This window comes from Tenebrio molitor, chromosome 1, assembly GCF_963966145.1.
Source record: "Tenebrio molitor chromosome 1, icTenMoli1.1, whole genome shotgun sequence".
NCBI lineage: Eukaryota > Metazoa > Arthropoda > Insecta > Coleoptera > Tenebrionidae > Tenebrio > Tenebrio molitor.
In genome coordinates this window covers 25,203,443-25,218,619 of record NC_091046.1, presented here as the reverse complement: position 1 = coordinate 25,218,619, position 15,177 = coordinate 25,203,443, and the positions used below count along the sequence as shown (strand labels likewise).

Below are 15,177 nucleotides of genomic sequence, written 5' to 3'. Positions count from 1 at the left end.
TTACCAACTTTTAGTTTTGAACTTTCCCTAAAGTATGGAGAAAATTTCCCTAAATGGTTCAATTTTTCCCTAAATGTCAACAAAACTTATTTTTATACAACTGACATTAAAAGTGACGTTTTTAGTGGAAGCTAATTTGATTAAAAATTGCTCTTTATAACTTACCGCGTTAATAGTATATTATGCAACAAGATTTATAAACGGCACTTTAGACACGCGTTTTATGTTAGGCACGAGCGAAGCGTAGCGGAGCGAGTGTTTAATAAACAAGTGTCTAGAGAAGTTTATAAACGAGTTGAATACTATACTTTTTCTACGACCAAATTAACAAATGGAACACACAAACGAAACAAGCAACTTTTTTATTAAACGTTAATTTAAACATACAAACTAAATGAACATACCAAATAGGAATATATATATATTTCTCAGGATACAAACTGTTGGTGGCTTCAGGTCCATATTTGAAAAATACAACGAATTATTCCACTGCAATGACGTTTTCTTTCACGTCGGATGCGAAACTGATGAACGTCAAAATACCAACTTGATCTAGAGCTAAATATGTCCAAAAAATTCAAGCCGTGTTTAAAGAAACTTCGAGCGTGTTTAATATGGCGAACAATCGTTTTTAAAGTGACGTTTTATACACTATTTATCAGTGCAAAATGTGACACTTTAGAGAAGGAAGTAGAAAAAAGTATTTTTTAAATTTCATTAAAAAAAGTTGACTATTTTTCATTGATTTTAGTGTTAGAAGTATCACTTTTTTTCACTTAGTGAAAAAAAGTTATGATGTCAGCAACTTTTTTTAACTGCTTGGTTTTAATCCATGAATGAACGATATACCTACGTATTCTACAGAGAAGTGATTTATCAAAATGAAAATTGAAATAACGATTAGAACAATTAGTAACATTAAACCCACCTTTCTTTAGTCCACTAGTAATTTCAGCATCTTCATCTGAATCACTCATTTTGACTTTTATTGAGATTGACATCAAACTGACAAATTAATTTTACAACAATAAACATATAATGTTTCCTTAGTTACCACAACCGGCCACCGTACCTGACCAAAATGGAAGCACAAATTACAGTTAAAATAGGTTTGGATTTATGAAATTTAAAAATTTTTTATAGACAACTCGTGTTAGCCTGCTTTTTTTTCATGCGTGTGGATTATTTAACTCGTCTACGACTCGTTTAATAAACTTCCACACTTATGAAAAAAAGTTGCACTTCTAACACTCGTTGTCTAAATAACTATTTTAACACTAGTAAAAAAAAAACTTTTAACACTATAGTTATTTTTTATTTATTTATAAATGTTAAAGTGGCTCTATTTGCCGCTTTTTCAATATCTGCGGGAAATCTGTCGTCGATATCGGCATCGTTAACGTCGTTTTCTTTGCATTCCATGTTTACGAATGCAATAATGTGGAATTGAAAGTGTTTTACAAAACGTAATGAAAACTTTTTTGACGTTTCTAATAAACAAATGTCAATACAAGACTAGCTACCTGATTTTTGCCGCAGAAATTAAAATAAACATCAAAAATACGACTGCGTTTTTTAATGCAATGCAAACCAGTTGTACATATAAAAAATACATGTATGATGGACGTGTTAAAAGTTATTTTATTTTGTTCGTGGGGTTGGTCAACTCGCTGCGCTCGTTTCCCAATCTACCCCACTTACAAAATAAAATCTCACTTTTAACACATCATAAATAACTATTTTGTTCGACACTGTCAGAATTTGAGAATTTTCTCCTATGTGAACGGATTTTGATAAATGTGACAACTTGTCAAAACGAAACGTGAAGCTAATTTTAAAGGTTTTAAGCGATTTGGAGCCTTTAAGGGGCTCGTCGAACAACGTTGTATTCAACTCGTTCGTGTGTAAATTGGGCCTTTTTTGGCACTCGTGGGCCTATAAAACGCTCGTTCCACTCGCGTTTTAAAATGGCCTACGCGTGCCAAAAAAGACCCAATTTACACACAAACTCGTCAAATAAACTATGTACTAATTTTTTGTTCGACACTGTCAGAATTTGAGAATTTTCTCCTGTGTGAACGGATTTTGATAAATGTCAACTTGTCAAAACGAAACGTCAAGATAATTTTAAAGATTTAAAGCGATTTGGAGCCTTTAAGGGGCTCGTCGACCAAAAAAACGTTGTATTCTACTCGTTCGTGTGTAAATTGGACCTTTTTTGGCACTCGTGGGCCTTTAAAACGCTCGTTACACTCGCGTTTTAAAATGGTCCACTCGTGCCAAAAAAGGCCCAATTTACACACAAACTCGTAAAATAAACTACTCTCGTGTCAAAAATAAATTACTCCCCAGTGGCGGCTTGTAACATTTTTGGCTGGGTAGGCAGACATTTTAATACTTCCCTCCACCAATGTTATTATTGTTATTACATATTATATTTTTTTGCGCGATTGTACTCTATTTGGTTGTTTACCACGTCTGTTTCCAAGATGGTAAGCTCTGTTTACTCGTTGCTAACGATAAACTCGATGGTAAGTAATTTTTGGTGTTCTAGAACGGTAAGTAAAGTTTATTCAAAATTAATCGATTATTATAATAATTTTTATGTAGACAGAAGTTGAAGACAAGATGTGGGGGCACTTTCTGGAAACTCACACGGCTCTTGTAGTCGACTTTCCTTGCTGCTGCAATGAAATAACATTAGCAAATTTGCCGCGACATTGGCATTGTCCAAATTTTCATACCCCGCATTTTCCTTGTCTTCTTGATTACAAATTGAGATCGTTGGTTTCGAAAATTCTTCATTTATGTAGACGGAAGTTGAAGACAAGATGTTAGCACTTTCTGGAAACTAACACGGCTCTTGTAGTCGGCCTACCTTGCCGCTGCAATGAAACAATTTTAGTAACAGACTTGCCGCGATATTAGAATTGTCAAAATGTTCATACCCCGGATTTTCCTTGTCTTCTTGATTTCATATTGAGTTCGCTGGTTTCGAAAATTCTTGATTTATGTAGACAGAAGTTAAAGACAAAATGTTAGCACTTTCGGGAAACTCACACGGCTCTTGTGGTCGGCATTCCTTGCTGCTGCAATGAAATAATATTAGCGAACTTGCCGCGACATCAAAATTTTCATACCACAAATTTTCCTTGTCTTCTTAATTACACGTTGAGGTCGTTAGTTTCAAAAATTCTTTATTTGTGACGCACCCCACATTCAAAGTTTCTTCTACAATATCCACTTCGTCTTCGGAATCACTAATATCACTCATTTTACTGCTTGTTTTTCAACACAACTGGCGATATTTGCGCACAAAAACTGCAGTGGCGGTAGTTGTTTGCAGATTGCCTTAGAAACGCGATACAAAAATCGACATTGTGGCAACACGATGTGAAGGGCGTCGTATCGCATTGCATTCTAGTTAGGAATGTAATAAATATTCAATCGCGCAAAAAATTTCATAAGCATGACGAACGTTAATGACAATGTACGGATCGAAGACAATTGTCTGAGATCCGTACATTGTCATTACCGTTCTTTATACTTAATATACTATTTTTTATGTTTGTCGTAATTGCTGGAAAGGAATTTATATGTTGGTCACTGCTAATTGCAGTGTCCAGCAAGAACCTACGGGAAGGTCCAGAAAATCTCTTGCCGGGAAAGGAATTAGGAAGCGTTATTTGTTATTATGGAAGTGATGAGTGTTAGTATAGTCAACAAAAATAACAAGATTTTCACAAATATAAAACAAAAAATAAATTCTCAATAAAATAAATAAAACAAATTCTCAATAAAGTAAATAAAATAAATTCTAAATAAAATAAAAAAAAATGACGTTACATTTTTTTATAAATTAAATCGATTCTTCTGTCTTTGGCTTCGGCGAAATGATCAATTACCTGGTCAAAAAATGTAGCCGTTTTACGCAATGATTTTATTAATTCTTTTTCTATCGAAATTTGACCGAGATTATTTAGTCGAGATTGATCAATTGTGTTGCGAGTTAAACTTTTAATACGTTTAAAGGTGCAAATCCACGATGAGATATTTTCATGCAATTTTGGTCACATGATACAAAAATTTCACGAACAACTAAATTTCATTGTGGAAACACTCGTGAGAGACATGAAACACTGAAACATAGCACGAGATATTGTCTAAATTAGTGTTAAAAAAAACTAATTTTCCAGCTGTGTTCAAAACAGAGTTTATGCGTAAAAAGTTGTTACGAATTTGTTTCACAGATTACTCATTTTGCAGCAAATAATTTAGATACATTGCATGCATTGTTATCTTATTTAAAATTCTTTTATTTCTGAACTATTAGGTAAAATACAATAAAAATTCAAATACGTATGTATGTACAAACCCCGGTGTAGGTACGTCTGCATCCTAGGGATCAGTCTTCTCTGGAAAAATTTACTTAAACTATTTTAAAGTAAGTTTTCAATAAAACGAATTTAAATGTTATTAATTTTATTTTTTAAACAATGAATCATGGGGTACCCGGTACCCTCCTAATTTTTTTGTTTTTATTTATAGAAGTGGCTATTATGGAAGTGGGTGCGTCAAGCTTAAAGAGGGGGTGAATAAGGTGAATAAATAATTTAAGCACATCCTAAATAATAACAATTAAAATATCTGCAATAAATTCAACAATGTAACACAATTACCATTAAAGAAAATTTAAAAAATGTACTCAAAATAATTGTAACTAAATAAGATGCTCAAAATTTATTTCGACCATTAACTTCCACACACCTTTCAGTTCTGGAATAAAAACTCCCTGAAGTTGCAGTTGCAGGATCATTTCATATGGATGAAATTTCAAAGACTTTAAAGTTCTAATAATCGTGCTTTGTGAGACATTCAGTGTAGCCGCTACTGCTCTTGTGCTTGTGTGTGGATTTTCAGTTACCTAATCAACAACGGCATTTTGAAAGTTAATATTTTTGGGGAGTGCATCCCTTACTCGTGGCAATTTTTTACACTGCCAGTATCTTCAAACAGCTTTACAATTCATCTGATATTCATTTCGGAAAATTTATCATTTTCTTGACGGGCCTGAAGAATTCGTGACACTCTCCATACGTAAAAATAATATTACTTTTCTCTTGCTGTGAGAACAACATCTTGTATAAAAGATTATTTCAAAGATTTCACAAACTTTTTTACTTTGACGTTGTCAAATAATAAATTAATTATGTTTTTTTTTTGTAAATCAGTAAGCCGTGAAGTACTTTTTTACGTAAATACACATTGGTGAATGAAGTCTGGAAATTGTCTTTATTTAACATTAATTTATTGGTCAATAATAAGCACTAGGATGATTATTAGGCAGAAAATCTACACAGAAACATTTGATATGCATGTTAAAAGTTATAATGTTAGAAAATGCTGAAAATAAATTTTTTTCATTAATTTTTTTCTTGAATATTCCTTTTCTGTCCAGATCCTTGTTAATTTTTGTAGTGCCTATGTAAAGAGGGCAATACAGCCTTTATTAAGACTAAATATCATTGAGCAGTCATTTAAAATAACGAAGATATTCAAATATAAAGTTTAAGCAGACGCACCCTGTATGTTTCAGTGTTTCATGTCTCTCACGAGTGTTTCCACAATGAAATTTAGTTGTTCGTGAAATTTTTGTATCATGAGACCAAAATTGCATGAAAATATCTCATCGTGGATTTGCACCTTAAGAACGGAAAAACTTCTTTCTACCGACGCGGATGTAGCTGGAATTGTTAAAATTAAACTGATTAACTTAAATATTTCTGGAATATCTTCCTGAAGAGAATTGTCAGTTATAAATTTTAGTTTTTCTCGAATTTCTACAGTCGCCTAAAATTCCAGGATCGGAATATAAAACACGTATAGTCCAATTTTTACCCTTTTGAGGTGACGTCACGATTTCCTTCGTCGCTTTCTCTTTATTGAAACGACAGAAACAGAAAAAAACAATTTGAATTAAATCGATTTTAATGGAAAAATTGCTTTTATTGGTACTACTCGTTGACTTTTAGTGTTGTACATTTTCTTTAACAATGACTACCCTGCAAAACTGACCTGCTTAGGTGAATTTGTTCGATTTTACGAATAGAGTTGTAACCCACTAACAGTGGCAATAAAGATCCCTTAATAGATCTTATTGTTAAGATATTGGGACATTATTTCGTAAATTATGAAGTAAATATGAATTTGAATATCAAAATGCGTTGATTTCAATAATACCATTATGCTAAAATTAATTAAACATGGTAAAATTGTGTGAAAATAGCTATGTGTGCATATGCCACAAGGTTGAATAAATTAAACAACTAATAATTGAGAAAATGCCAAAATTTGACCTAATTAACTTATACATTTCATTTTCCGATATTATGTGCCCTATGAATAATAAATTAGGTCTGCAAAATATGAAAACGAAATTATAATTTTTAAGGTCAATTTTGCCACCGGCGGTAAAAGATGAATCACCCTGTATATGAAAACCGATAAATCTGAATAAAACCGCAGGCACTACTTTCCGTTTTTAAACACTGTCAAAGTGTTTGCAAGTTGTGGCACTGCCGTTCTGACACTAGTAATTTTTACTTTAACGTTGGCGCAAAAATTTGAAATTTCACATTTGAACTTAAGTTTAATAAATTTTTGACTTTTTCATTTTGGTTCGTATACCACCCGCACTACGTCTGCTTGGTTACAAAGTTGCCTAGTCTAAGTCACTTATGGCTAACTTCACACATGTGACACGTCACAGATAGTGGTTTCATGCCAACTTACCTAACGTCGAAGCAAAAATTCACTACATATTCACTAGAATTGGGTAAAATTAGTAGTGTTGTGAGCTGGTTATTTACTTGGATATTAACTGGTCAACTAACCGGTCAATAACGTCAAGATTTTTTCATTTTTTACCAACCGGTAAATTATTTTGAATTTGCCGCGCAAAAATTAGAATTAGAACAGAACACTTTACCCTCACGATGGTTTGATTAACGGGATTAACCTTAGATATTCAAATAATGAAGAACAAAGCGACGACGATACAATCCATGAAGAGGAATTTGAAGAATTATTGATTCAAATGTCTGATGATACTGAAGATGTTTGATGAAAGACTTTTTATGGTTTTTTATTATTTTTTGTCTGTGTTCTATTTTGAATATACAGTGCATTTTTTTAACTATTGCCATATGGAATTGCATGGTAAAACTTATACCCCCTGTTAACTTTTGTTCTGATGAAAAATATTTAAACCATTTTTGGGAAAAAGTTGGAAGATTTTTAAACTATCTAATAGATTAGGTACAATTCAATATCCTCCTAAATTGTCGAAAAAGTTGTGAAAAAAGTATTTTAGTAAAAGTGTCTTCTTGCTACTATCATTTTTAGCTGAATACTTTCGTTTAAAAAATAAATAGCGAGACCTGCTCGAGGCTATGATTAAAGTAAATAGGTAATAAATAAAAAATAAATTAAAATATAAAACCTAATTTTTGTTCCCATTTAGCCTAGGTACTATTGCGGGCAAAAAAAGTGGGACATCAAATTTCTGTCAGTTTTGAAAAATTCGATGTAGTTCAAGCTTTATTGTCATTTTTTTGACACTATTCCAGCTGACAGTTTAAAAATTTATTTTATACTCCTATTTTCCTTTTCGAAATGCCTTCTTCTTTTGATAAAGGTAGAGTTTGATTGCAACTTTGCATTAAATAAATATTCACTACGTGCTTACTTACAATCATTCCCTACAACCTACAATACTTAATGACAACGTCAATCAATTCAAAGTAGGGTTAGAATCAGGTAAGGGTTATTTCACATTAAAAGTCAAGACAATGACGTTGATGTCCCACTTTTTTTGCCCGCAATAGTACTCCGTTTCTTGTCAAATTATTTACGTTAATTAATTTCAACTTTGAAGAGTAAAATTAGTCAAATGAAACTGCTTGGGTTGTTCATGTATGCATTACGTAGTCTTATTAATGATTTATTACTAAAATAAAAATTAGCACCAAAGCTGCATTGGATCATAAGTTAACAGAGGGCATACATTTTACCATGCAATTCCCTATGGCAACAGTTAGAAAAAACGCACTGCATATTCATTATATTTTATAGTCTTTTACATTATTAATATAAAAAAGCTCTTACTCTTATTTTACTTTCTACCCTTTCCCTCATTCATTTCAACTTGGAAAAATTCGATTCCTGAAATGGGCAGAGAGGTACCTATACTGCTATTTAAATGGTAGATAACAAGATAAGATTTTAATTTTCTAAATAATTGTTTCTTAAGAATATAAAAAAAAAAGTAGAAGTTATTTGGAAATAGTCTGCCTGTGCTTAATTAAATATAAAAACATAACCTCACAAAATATAATAGAATGTCGAAAATTGATTATTTTTGGAATTCATCCAGCTATAACAAGATATGGTATGTATGTGAAGTACGAAACAAAACAAACAGTATACTGCTATTGAATTTGATATTTATTGTTTACTATAATGACTGGTTAATTAACCAGTAAAAAATCCGGTCAATTTAGCTAAAATACAGGGTGGTCCAACACTTACCATTTTTGCGATTACGCGGTTTCTAATTATCGAAAAAATTTTACGCTTGGCTAGGAAGAGACACACATTATGGAACTATAAGCCTGTGCCATTATTTTATTTATTATCAATTGGGTTTTGCGTCAAGAGGCGATAAAGTGAAATTAATCAAAATTCAAAAAAAAATTTTAATCTAAATAGGTTCAAACTAATACAGAAAACAGAAATCTGAAAATAAAAAAAATTAAAACGCATCACATTGCCGATTTATTTGCAATTAAAGAAGGTGCCCCACAACTGACAGGAATTTATGACGCAGTTACACTAAGTGCCTAATCACAAACCAAACCAGAAGTAAGATTTACAATACCCCATTGCCAAACTGCAGGTACTTACCCTGTCAGGGCCGAACTCGACTATTTTAAGCCTAGCAATTTCGGCAAACATTCTGAAGAAATTTTCAAATAAATTACGCAATGAAGTTGAAATTATTCAATACTCAGTTTTCTAAAATATCTATTTTTCATTTAAAGAAAAATCCTTTACTTGCTGCGAATCGTTTCTATCATAAACTGCAATTTCACCCTTACTGACCTGAAAAATGGTTTCGGGGGAGCCGACAGCCCTGCGTCAAAAAGATTTATTGGGGGGCCATCACATTACGAGCTGTCCTATTCAGCTCTACCATAAACGGTCTTGGATTCCAGCTTTCTTTAACTTGATATTTGATCGCAATTTTCACTATTACCTAATTATAATTCAAAGTCGGAAATGGATCAATCAAAAAGGTGAGGAGTTCTGTAACTAGTAGAGCAAAAAAAAGCTTTCAATATTTGGACCAATTTGATATTAAATCGCTATAAAGTTAGCTCCATCACAAAAATTTAATTGAAAAAATTGATCATGCTCAATCATAGAATATTAATTATAGATTGTGCCTACCGAGTTTCAGAATTTTTGGACAATTATTAAACGTGTAATCGCAAAAATGCTAAGTGTTGGACCACCCTGTATAATTGACCGGTAAATTTACACACTAAAAATTAGTACCGGGTGATCAAGAAGGACTGTTTAAGTTGGCAGTACAATTAAGAAAATTTTTTAATTCGGTTATTTATAACATTGCAACTGGATATGTTTTGTTGGTTTATTTGACAAATATCTAATATAGGTATAGCATTAACAACGACAAGCCACCAACAACCGGAAGTTACTCCTGTTATACGATTTAAAATACGATCCAGTGTCACCAACTTAAACAGTCCTTCTTGATCACTCCGTATATTAAATAGAGTTGGCTCCATCCTGGTTCCTTGGAGCGTTTTTCGATTATAATTGGCTGCACTTTTATTGTCAAAATTATCATTATATATCTGCGTTTAAATAAAATTGCTCATTAACAAAATGTTTCTAGAGTGAAAATAAAATATAAATATTATGTTAACTACTTGCTTGAATTAGTTGAATTATACCTTCAGAAATTTTGTGAAAACCAGGTTGCCAACTCAAATCTAACCCTCAAACACTCCCCTAGGAACCACGATCGAGCCTACTTTCTCTTATACTCGTATACCTACATACCACTCTCGAATTGGGCACATCATGGCGGACCCATGCGGGGGAGTGCGGGTGTCATTTTTTAACCACAGCGCCTATGGTATTGGCATCTTTATTTAAGAGGTTCGTGAGCAAACCCCACCAACACTCTATCTAGAACGTAGTACAATTGCGGCCACGGAATTTTGGCCGTCACTTTCATGTCAATTAAAAAAAATGGATGTAGTCCATGCTTTATTGTCATCATGACTTTTGGAACTGACATCCAAAAATTTGTCAATGTCATTCTACTTATGGCCCCAAAAGAGGAATTTATGGGCAGCAATTTTGGGAGTCCATATTACTGGATCATTGTTTTTATTTCCCTCCACCACCCGGCGGCACGGCAATTTTGCCGGAGTACATACACTATTACGGATATTACTATCAAGTAATAGTGCAGTGCTAATCAACATAATTACCGGCGTCTCGCCTCCACATTTTGACTTTGTTGTGTTTTATTATGTTCTGTGTCAATGTTAAGAAACTTCCTCACGATATGACATGAGTATTATAATATACCTTTTTGAATTTCAACTACCAATGTGTTCCCTAAATCCAGAATTTTTAAATTTTTAAAAAGAGATTGCGGTACTATTCCCGTTGCTGAAATTATAAGTGGTAAAATCGAAATTTTTTCTAAACACCAAAGATTTGTCATAGCAACGGAGAGCTCTAAATATTTATTAATTTTTGTGTTATACATATGTCTGTGTTATATTATGTGAATTTGAAACAGCTATATCTAAAAGATATGCTTGCTTTTGTTGTTTATTTAAAATAATAATGTCTGGTCTCTTATGCTTAATAAATATGAATGTCAGTTAAAACTGTGCGATCAAAATATAATTTGTAATTGTCATTTTCTAAACAACTTGCTGGTTTATAAATGTAATGTGGTTGTGTATCCTTTTATAAATTGAATTTAACAGCTAAATTCATGTGTATAATTTTAGCGAATACATATATCATGACGTTTCTTATATTCCCTTTGAGCAAAAATGGTATAATATAATATTAATAATTTTATTAATTTTATTATTCGATCATTTTAGGACCGATCAGGTTACTGTTGAACGGCTTTTAGTAAAGAGTTTGAGTATTTAAAACAGCAATACAGGGTGCGTCTACTAAAACTTTATATCCGAATATCTTTTTTAATTAATTAATTATCAATTAAGGTAAACAATATTTAGCAATATTGTATTTCTCAATGACCTCTTGACATGTGCTTAACAAAAGTTAACGAAACCTGCAAGGATACAGAGTTATTTGAAAAAGAACCGCAGTAAATTTTTTTTTTTTGGCTTTTTCTCAGATTACGGAGTATAACATATTCAGCTGTGGCCTCTGTATCTCCCTGCATTGTTTTTATTACACTTTTACTGATGACTACGCAATAAATTAGTGTTAAAAAGAACTAATTTTCCAGCTGTGTTCAAAACAGAGTTTATGCGTAAAAAGTTGTTACGAATTTGTTTCACAGATGACTTATTTTTCAGCAAATAATTTAGATACGTCAACTTGACGGGGCATTGTTATCTTATTTAAAATTCTTTTACTACTGAACTATTCGGTAAAATACAATAAAAATTCAAATAGGTATGTGTGTACAAACTCCGGTGTAGGTACGTCTGCATCCTAGGGATCAGTCTTCTCTGGAAAAATTTACTAAACTATTTTAAACTAAGTTTTCAATAAAACGAATTCAAATGTTATTAATTTTATTTTTTCAACAATGAATCATGGGGTACCCGGTAGCCGGTACCCTCCTTATTTTTTTGTTTTTATTTATAAAAGTGGCTATTATGGAAGTGGGTGCGTCAAGCTTAAAGAGGGGGTGAAGGTGAATAAATAATTTAAGCACATACTAAATAATAACAATTAAAATACAGTGGCGGCCAAAATAAAGTAGGACAATGTTTTTTTGGCTAATGTAAATTTGCTTGCCCTTTCTATGGTTACTATGAAAATATTTATTTATTTATTATAGTAATTGAGTTGAGTAAACCGGGGTGGTTTACTCATCTCAATTTTGGCTAAATTTCTTAATAAGACTTGTCCTACTTTTTTTTGTCCGCGACTGTATCTGCAATAAATTCAACAATGTAACACAATTAGCAGCACAGAAAATTTAAAAAATGTCCTCAAAATACTTATAACTAAATTAGATGCTCAAAATTTATTTCGACCATTAACTTCCGCACACCTTTCAATTCTGGAATAAAAACTCCTCAGTGAAGTTCTTGTTGCAAGATCATTTCATATGGATGAAATTTCAAAGACTTTAAAGTTCTAATAATCGTGCTTTGTGAGACATTCAGTGTAGCCGCTACTGCTCTTGTGCTTGTGTGTGGCTTTCAGTTACCTAATCAACAACGGCCTTTTGAAAGTTAATATTTTTGGGGAGTGCATCCCTTACTCGTGGCAATTCTTTAACACTGCCAGTATCTTCAAACAGCTTTACAATCTGATATTCATTTCGGAAAATTTATCATTTTCTTGACGGGCCTGAAGAATTCTTGCTGCGGCTCGATAGCACCGGTGACACTCTCTATACGTAAAAATAATATTAATTTTCTCTTGCTGTGAGAACGACATCTTGTATAAAAGATTATTTCAAAGATTTCACGAAATTTTTACTTTGACGTTGTCAAATTATAAATTAATTATGTTTTTTTTTTGTAAATCAGTAAGCCGTGAAGTATTTTTTTACGTAAATACACACTGGTGAATGAAGTCTGGAAATTGTCTTTATTTAACATTAATTTATTCGTCGATAATAAGCACTAGGATGATTATTAGGCACATAATCTACACAGAAACATTTGATATGCATGTTAAAAGTTACAATGTTAGAAAATGCTGAAAATATTTTTTTTTCATTAATTTTTTTCTTGAATATTCCTCTTCTGTCCAGATCCTTGTTAATTTTTGTAGTGCCTATGTAAAGAGGGCAATGCAGCCTTTATTAAGACTAAATATCATTGAGCAGTCATTTAAAATAACGAAGATATTCAAATATAAAGTTTAAGCAGACCCTGTATATTGGTCCACCTCTTTAGTTTAAAATTTACAATTTAGGTTCTAAAAGTTTCATTAAATAAAATTGTTTTCCTGGGTCCTTTTTTATCTTTCGAATTAGGAAATCTTTTAATAATAGGGGTTAAAATGTTTGCTTTTCAGTTTTAGAACTTCGTAATTTATTTCGTCACTGGACACGGACTACTAACTTTAATGAAATTTAAAAATGGGTTGAAATTATCAAATTATTAATGTAATGTAATACAGGGTGAGCAACAATAACTGTTTCAGTTGGCAAAAAAAATATTACTTAAAATTTTCAAGACTGTGAATTCTACCTATTTCGGTTTGTTTTATTGACATTATTGACAGCTGGTATACATTTCAAATTTAAACGTCTTGGTTTTTGTAATCTCACTCACGGTACACAGCAAGTTAAGTGATTTTGCTGTTTTTTAACACGTATGTACTTACTACATACTACAAATGTTGTGGTCAAGTCGCTTGGTGGTTATTTTGGTTTCTGTTAATGTATGGCGTACGGCGTACCTTTATTAGTTGTCAAGTATTTCGTGAAACAGGAACTGTAGGACAAAAAAATAGAAGTGAACAGACAGTATTTTCCCCCCATAAATTCACGAGCTGTCTATTTACTCGCATTTTCTAGTTTTTTTGACCCAATGACAGTGACCGTGAAATAATACTTTTTTGTTCGCCACTGTCAGAATTTGAGAATTTTCTCCTGTGTGAACGGATTTTGATAAATGTCACAACTTGTCAAAACGAAACGTCAAGCTAATTTTAAGCGATTTGGAGCCTTTAAGGGACTCATCGAACAAAAAAAAAGTTGTATTCAACTCGTTCATGTGTAAATTGGGCCTTTTAGGCACTTGTGGGCCTTTAAAACGCTCGTTTTACTCGCGTTTTAAACTGGCCTATTCATGCCAAAAAAAGGCCCGATTTACACACAAACTCTAACGAGTTTAACAGTAAACTACTATTGTCTGTCATGGCAGTTTTCACATTTACGAGTATATTAACTTTTGCTCGTAACCTCAATAAAGAGAACGTGTCATGATTAATCTTATTCGCCAAGCTACTTGGATTGCTAACTTATTTAGAATTAAACAAAATATCAAGTTCTAGAGGTTTCTTGTATTTTGGGTTGCATATAACGAAATTTTCATCGGAAGTCTCTCGTGAATAACCCAGCAGAGGTCTTTCAATCTCTCATGGGTTGTGAGTCATATCTGCGCAAACGAGGAACATCGGTTTCAAGTACGCGCTACAAACCGACCGGAAAACATCGCCATTCGTGGAAACTTTATTATATCTGAAGTAGCAAATCTGCAGCATTTTCATTTCTCACAGCAGGCTTGATCATTAACAAACCATTGTTTTGTGTCATTATGAAATTTAACGCGTGTCTAGAATAGTCGACGTTTTCAGTTTTCATTTACCAATTCTTCACTGGTTTATCGCTCCGCCTTCGCGCAGATATTTCCAAGGTCAAAACCCATGAGAGATTGAACAACCTTCTACAATGGTGTAGTTTCAAATTCTTGAAGGATTCCATTAAATAATTCTAAAATGCCAATTTTTGTTTTTGGGAATGCAAAAGTATGTACGCGCGATCAATTATTTAGAAATTTAAATCAAAGAAGCCTATGGAATTAGGAACGTGTATCCGAATTTAGACAATAAGATGGTCTGGATGCACAGAAGTATTTTCGGTTGCATATTCAATTTAAATTTGGATTTTTTTTCCAAAATTCGGGCAGACAGGCCACAGCAGTTGCCGTTATTGAAAGCACCATTACAATCCAATGATGAATCTTTTATGTTTTAAAGTAAAAACCACTTTTGCGTTAAAATTTGATTCATATTGACAGTTGTTTGACGTTTATTAACTATGCAGTTAGCAAAAATACGAAAAATCTGGCATTGTCAAAGTCATAGCCGCCCCTTATCTAAGTAATTGTTGATTGC

General features: G+C 32.5%; 1 long non-coding RNA gene across 3 annotated transcripts; it reads right to left on the bottom strand.

The window, feature by feature from the left end:
• Window positions 1–2,563: 2,563 nt before the first annotated feature.
• On the bottom strand, window positions 2,564–4,536 carry LOC138135159 (uncharacterized). Of its 3 annotated transcripts, XR_011160879.1 has the most exons (4): window positions 3,141–4,536; window positions 2,949–3,089; window positions 2,745–2,885; window positions 2,564–2,681 (listed from the first exon to the last, which is right to left on the bottom strand). It is a non-coding gene; the product is annotated as an uncharacterized lncRNA (long non-coding RNA). The 3 variants fall into 3 exon arrangements; XR_011160878.1 differs by having other exon boundaries at window positions 2,564–2,684; window positions 2,949–4,536; XR_011160877.1 differs by having other exon boundaries at window positions 2,949–3,466.
• Between the last annotated feature and the right edge of the window lie 10,641 nt (window positions 4,537–15,177).